General features: G+C 43.1%; 2 non-coding genes across 2 annotated transcripts; both read right to left on the bottom strand.

Annotated features, from left to right (window-relative positions):
• Nucleotides 1-3,208: 3,208 nt before the first annotated feature.
• On the bottom strand, nucleotides 3,209-3,281 carry trnar-ccu (transfer RNA arginine (anticodon CCU)). Its single transcript has one exon. It is a non-coding gene; the product is annotated as a tRNA-Arg (tRNA).
• A 949-nt stretch (nucleotides 3,282-4,230) lies between these two features.
• trnam-cau (transfer RNA methionine (anticodon CAU)) lies at nucleotides 4,231-4,302 on the bottom strand. Its single transcript has one exon. It is a non-coding gene; the product is annotated as a tRNA-Met (tRNA).
• Nucleotides 4,303-7,500: the final 3,198 nt, after the last annotated feature.

Genomic DNA, 7,500 nt, shown 5'->3' with positions numbered 1-7,500 from the left:
ATCCATTGCTTAGGAGTCCAGTGTCTTAGGCCACTGGGATACTGTGTAAACAGTATGACCTATACGAACTGTTGGAAGAGGTAAAAAAATATATATAATGGCACTGAGACATGCCCATGAAACGACACATTTTTTAAAAATGTTGTTCGCACTTAAAATAAACTGTTTAGCAGAGGATGGTTTCGATCCATCGACCTCTGGGTTATGGGCCCAGCACGCTTCCGCTGTGCCACTCTGCTCTCAGCCACTTCAGAAAAGACTAGAACTCACAATCCATGGCTTAGGAGTCCAGTATCTTAGGCCACTGGGATACTGTGTAAACAGTATGACCTATACGAACTGTTGGAAGAGGTAAAAAAAATATATATAATGGCACTGAGACATGCCCATGAAACGACACATTTTTTAAAAATGTTGTTCGCACTTAAAATAAACTGTTTAGCAGAGGATGGTTTCGATCCATCGATCTCTGGGTTATGGGCCCAGCACGCTTCCGCTGCGCCACGCTGCTCTCAGCCACTTCAGAAAAGACTAGAACTCACAATCCATGGCTTAGGAGTCCAGTATCTTAGGCCACTGGGATACTGTGTAAACAGTATGACCTATACGAACTGTTGGAAGAGGTAAAAAAATATATATAATGGCACTGAGACATTATGCCCATGAAACGACACATTTTTTAAAAATGTTGTTCGCACTTAAAATAAACTGTTTAGCAGAGGATGGTTTCGACCCATCGACCTCTGGGTTATGGGCCCAGCACGCTTCCGCTGCGCCACTCTGTTTCCATCCAACCCAGATGGGACTTAAACCCACAATCCCTGGCTTAGGAGGCCAGTGCCTTATCCATTAGGCCACTGGGGCACTGTCTACCAGTGTCTGCAAATAGTACGAACTGATACAAGGAGTAAAAACAATGTGTACTGGATAGCACTGAGACACGCAAATGAAATTTAGCTTTCTAATTTCTGTTTGCGTTTCATTTTTGAAAATAATCTGTTTAGCAGAGGATGGTTTCGATCCATCGACCTCTGGGTTATGGGCCCAGCACGCTTCCGCTGTGCCACTCTGCTCTCAGCCACTTCAGAAAAGACTAGAACTCACAATCCATGGCTTAGGAGTCCAGCATCTTAGGCCACTGGGATACTGTGTAAACAGTATGACCTATACGAACTGTTGGAAGAGGTAAAAAAATATATATAATGGCACTGAGACATGACCATGAAACGACACATTTTTTAAAAATGTTGTTCGCACTTAAAATAAACTGTTTAGCAGAGGATGGTTTCGATCCATCGACCTCTGGGTTATGGGCCCAGCACGCTTCCGCTGCGCCACTCTGCTCTCAGCCACTTCAGAAAAGACTAGAACTCACAATCCATGGCTTAGGAGTCCAGTATCTTAGGCCACTGGGATACTGTGTAAACAGTATGACCTATACGAACTGTTGGAAGAGGTAAAAAAATATATATAATGGCACTGAGACATTATGCCCATGAAACGACACATTTTTTAAAAATGTTGTTCGCACTTAAAATAAACTGTTTAGCAGAGGATGGTTTCGATCCATCGACCTCTGGGTTATGGGCCCAGCACGCTTCCGCTGCGCCACTCTGCTATCAGCCACTTCAGAAAAGACTAGAACTCACAATCCATGGCTTAGGAGTCCAGTATCTTAGGCCACTGGGATACTGTGTAAACAGTATGACCTATACAAACTGTTGGAAGAGGTAAAAAAATATATATAATGGCACTGAGACATTATGCCCATGAAACGACACATTTTTTAAAAATGTTGTTCGCACTTAAAATAAACTGTTTAGCAGAGGATGGTTTCGATCCATTGACCTCTGGGTTATGGGCCCAGCACTCTTCCGCTGCGCCACTCTGCTCGCAGCCACTTCAGAAAAGACTAGAACTCACAATCCATGGCTTAGGAGTCCAGTATCTTAGGCCACTGGGATACTGTGTAAACAGTATGACCTATACGAACTGTTGGAAGAGGTAAAAAAATATATATAATGGCACTGAGACATGCCCATGAAACGACACATTTTATAAAAATGTTGTTGCACTTAAAATAAACTGTTTAGCAGAGGATGGTTTCGATCCATCGACCTCTGGGTTATGGGCCCAGCACGCTTCCGCTGCGCCACTCTGCTATCAGCCACTTCAGAAAAGACTAGAACTCACAATCCATGGCTTAGGAGTCCAGTATCTTAGGCCACTGGAATACTGTGTAAACAGTGTGACCTATACGAACTGTTGGAAGAGGTAAAAAAATATATATAATGGCACTGAGACTTTATGCCCATGAAACGACACATTTTTTAAAAATGTTGTTCGCACTTAAAGTAAACTGTTTAGCAGAGGATGGTTTCGATCCATTGACCTCTGGGTTATGGGCCCAGCACGCTTCCGCTGCGCTACTCTGCTCGCAGCCACTTCAGAAAAGACTAGAACTCACAATCCATGGCTTAGGAGTCCAGTATCTTAGGCCACTGGGATACTGTGTAAACAGTATGACCTATACGAACTGTTGGAAGAGGTAAAAAAATATATATAATGGCACTGAGACATGCCCATGAAACGACACATTTTTAAAAAATGTTGTTCGCACTTAAAATAAACTGTTTAGCAGAGGATGTTTCGATCCATCGACCTCTGGGTTATGGGCCAAGCAAGCTTCCGCTGCTCCACTCTGCTCTCATCTGCTTCAGAAAAGACTAGAACTCACAATCCATTGCTTAGGAGTCTAGTGTCTTAGGCCACTGGGATACTGTGTAAACAGTATGACCTATACGAACTGTTGGAAGAGGTAAAAAAATATATATAATGGCACTGAGACATGCCCATGAAACGACACATTTTTTAAAAATGTTGTTCGCACTTAAAATAAACTGTTTAGCAGAGGATGGTTTCGATCCATCGACCTCTGGGTTATGGGCCCAGCACGCTTCCGCTGCGCCACTCTGCTCTCAGCCACTTCAGAAAAGACTAGAACTCACAATCCATGGCTTAGGAGTCCAGTATCTTAGGCCACTGGGATACTGTGTAAACAGTATGACCTATACGAACTGTTGGAAGAGGTAAAAAAAAAATTATAATGGCACTGAGACATTGAACTGTTTAGCAGAGGATGGTTTCGATCCATCGACCTCTGGGTTATGGGCACAGCACGCTTCCGCTGCACCACTCTGCTTCCATCCACCCCAGATGGGACTTGAACCCACAATCCCTGGCTTAGGAGGCCAGTGCCTTATCCATTAGGCCACTGGGGCACTGTCTACCTTTTGTAAATAGTACGAACTGATACAAGCAGTAAAAACAATGTGTACTGGATAGCACTGAGACACGCAAATTAAATTTAGCTTTCTAATTTCTGTTTGCGTTTCATTTTTGATAATAATCTGATTAGCAGAGGATGTTTTTGATCCATCGACCTCTGGGTTATGGGCCCAGCACGCTTCCGCTGCGCCACTCTGCTCTCAGCCACTTCAGAAAAGACTAGAACTCACAATCCATGGCTTAGGAGTCCAGCATCTTAGGCCACTGGGATACTGTGTAAACAGTATGACCTATACGAACTGTTGGAAGAGGTAAAAAAATATATATAATGCCACTGAGACATGACCATGAAACGACACATTTTTTAAAAATGTTGTTCGCACTTAAAATAAACTGTTTAGCAGAGGATGGTTTCGATCCATCGACCTCTGGGTTATGGGCCCAGCACGCTTCCGCTGCGCCACTCTGCTCTCAGCCACTTCAGAAAAGACTAGAACTCACAATCCATGGCTTAGGAGTCCAGTATCTTAGGCCACTGGGATACTGTGTAAACAGTATGACCTATACGAACTGTTGGAAGAGGTAAAAAAATATATATAATGGCACTGAGACATTATGCCCATGAAACGACACATTTTTTAAAAATGTTGTTCGCACTTAAAATAAACTGTTTAGCAGAGGATGGTTTCGATCCATTGACCTCTGGGTTATGGGCCCAGCACGCTTCCGCTGGGCCACTCTGCTCGCAGCCACTTCAGAAAAGACTAGAACTCACAATCCATGGCTTAGGAGTCCAGTATCTTAGGCCACTGGGATACTGTGTAAACAGTATGACCTATACGAACTGTTGGAAGAGGTAAAAAAATATATATAATGGCACTGAGACATGCCCATGAAACGACACATTTTATAAAAATGTTGTTGCACTTAAAATAAACTGTTTAGCAGAGGATGGTTTCGATCCATCGACCTCTGGGTTATGAGCCCAGCACGCTTCCGCTGCGCCACTCTGCTATCAGCCACTTCAAAAAAGACTAGAACTCACAATCCATGGCTTAGGAGTCCAGTATCTTAGGCCACTGGGATACTGTGTAAACAGTATGACCTATACGAACTGTTGGAAGAGGTAAAAAAATATATATAATGGCACTGAGACATGACCAATGAAAAGACACATTTTTTAAAAATGTTGTTCGCACTTAAAATAAACTGTTTAGCAGAGGATGGTTTCGATCCATCGACCTCTGGGTTATGGGCCCAGCACGCTTCCGCTGCGCCACTCTGCTCTCAGCCACTTCAGAAAAGACTAGAACTCACAATCCATGGCTTAGGAGTCCAGTATCTTAGGCCACTGGGATACTGTGTAAACAGTATGACCTATACGAACTGTTGGAAGAGGTAAAAAAATATATATAATGGCACTGAGACATACCCATGAAAGGACACATTTTTTAAAACTGTTGTTCGCACTTAAAATAAACTGTTTAGCAGAGGATGGTTTCGATCCATCGACCTCTGGGTTATGGGCCCAGCACGCTTCCGCTTCGCCACTCTGCTCGCAGCCACTTCAGAAAAGACTAGAACTCACAATCCATGGCTTAGGAGTCCAGTATCTTAGGCCACTGGGATACTGTGTAAACAGTATGACCTATACGAACTGTTGGAAGAGGTAAAAAAATATATATAATGGCACTAAGACATTATGCCCATGAAACGACACATTTTTTAAAAATGTTGTTCGCACTTAAAATAAACTGTTTAGCAGAGGATGGTTTCGATCCATTGACCTCTGGGTTATGGGCCCAGCACGCTTCCGCTGCGCCACTCTGCTCGCAGCCACTTCAGAAAAGACTAGAACTCACAATCCATGGCTTAGGAGTCCAGTATCTTAGGCCACTGGGATACTGTGTAAACAGTATGACCTATACGAACTGTTGGAAGAGGTAAAAAAATATATATAATGGCACTGAGACATGCCCATGAAACGACACATTTTATAAAAATGTTGTTGCACTTAAAATAAACTGTTTAGCAGAGGATGGTTTCGATCCATCGACCACTGGGTTATGGGCCCAGCACGCTTCCGCTGCGCCACTCTGCTATCAGCCACTTCAGAAAAGACTAGAACTCACAATCCATGGCTTAGGAGTCCAGTATCTTAGGCCACTGGGATACTGTGTAAACAGTGTGACCTATACGAACTGTTGGAAGAGGTAAAAAAATATATATAATGGCACTGAGACTTTATGCCCATGAAACGACACATTTTTAAAAAATGTTGTTCGCACTTAAAGTAAACTGTTTAGCAGAGGATGGTTTCGATCCATTGACCTCTGGGTTATGGGCCCAGCACGCTTCCGCTGCGCTACTCTGCTCGCAGCCACTTCAGAAAAGACTAGAACTCACAATCCATGGCTTAGGAGTCCAGTATCTTAGGCCACTGGGATACTGTGTAAACAGTATGACCTATACGAACTGTTGGAAGAGGTAAAAAAATATATATAATGGCACTGAGACATGCCCATGAAACGACACATTTTTAAAAAATGTTGTTCGCACTTAAAATAAACTGTTTAGCAGAGGATGTTTCGATCCATCGACCTCTGGGTTATGGGCCAAGCAAGCTTCCGCTGCTCCACTCTGCTCTCATCCGCTTCAGAAAAGACTAGAACTCACAATCCATTGCTTAGGAGTCTAGTGTCTTAGGCCACTGGGATACTGTGTAAACAGTATGACCTATACGAACTGTTGGAAGAGGTAAAAAAATATATATAATGGCACTGAGACATGCCCATGAAACGACACATTTTTTAAAAATGTTGTTCGCACTTAAAATAAACTGTTTAGCAGAGGATGGTTTCGATCCATCGACCTCTGGGTTATGGGCCCAGCACGCTTCCGCTGCGCCACTCTGCTCTCAGCCACTTCAGAAAAGACTAGAACTCAAAATCTTTGGCTTAGGAGTCCAGTATCTTAGGCCACTGGGATACTGTGTAAACAGTATGACCTATACGAACTGTTGGAAGAGGTAAAAAAATATATATAATGGCACTGAGACAGGCCCATGAAACGACACATTTTTTAAAAATGTTGTTCGCACTTAAAATGAACTGTTTAGCAGAGGATGGTTTCGATCCATCGACCTCTGGGTTATGGGCCCAGCACGCTTCCGCTGCGCCACTCTGCTCTCAGCCACTTCAGAAAAGACTAGAACTCACAATCCATGGCTTAGGAGTCCAGTATCTTAGGCCACTGGGATACTGTGTAAACAGTATGACCTATACGAACTGTTGGAAGAGGTAAAAAAATATATATAATGGCACTGAGACATGACCATGAAAAGACAAATTTTTTAAAAATGTTGTTCGCACTTAAAATAAACTGTTTAGCAGAGGATGGTTTCGATCCATTGACCTCTGGGTTATGGGCCCAGCACGCTTCCACTGCGCCACTCTGCTCTCATCCGCTTCAGAAAAGACTAGAACTCACAATCCATTGCTTAGGAGTCTAGTGTCTTAGGCCACTGGGATACTGTGTAAACAGTATGACCTATACGAACTGTTGGAAGAGGTAAAAAAATATATATAATGGCACTGAGACATGCCCATGAAAGGACACATTTTTTAAAACTGTTGTTCGCACTTAAAATAAACTGTTTAGCAGAGGATGGTTTCGATCCATCGACCTCTGGGTTATGGGCCCAGCACGCTTCCGCTGCGCCACTCTGCTCTCAGCCACTTCAGAAAAGACTAGAACTCAAAATCTTTGGCTTAGGAGTCCAGTATCTTAGGCCACTGGGATACTGTGTAAACAGTATGACCTATACGAACTGTTGGAAGAGGTAAAAAAATATATATAATGGCACTGAGACATGACCATGAAAATACACATTTTTTTAAAATGTTGTTCGCACTTAAAATAAACTGTTTAGCAGAGGATGGTTTCGACCCATCGACCTCTGGGTTATGGGCCCAGAACGCTTCCGCTGCGCCACACTGTTTCCATCCAACCCAGATGGGACTTAAACCCACAATCCCTGGCTTAGGAGGCCAGTGCCTTATCCATTAGGCCACTGGGGCACTGTCTACCAGTGTCTGCAAATAGTACGAACTGATACAAGGAGTAAAAACAATGTGTACTGGATAGCACTGAGACACGCAAATGAAATTTAGCTTTCTAATTTCTGTTTGCGTTTCATTTTTGAAAATAATC

The sequence above is a fragment of the Oncorhynchus clarkii genome, chromosome 7 (genome assembly GCF_045791955.1).
Source record: "Oncorhynchus clarkii lewisi isolate Uvic-CL-2024 chromosome 7, UVic_Ocla_1.0, whole genome shotgun sequence".
In the NCBI taxonomy this organism is placed as follows: Eukaryota; Metazoa; Chordata; class Actinopteri; order Salmoniformes; family Salmonidae; genus Oncorhynchus; species Oncorhynchus clarkii.
This window is presented reverse-complemented; position numbering and strand designations above follow the sequence as displayed.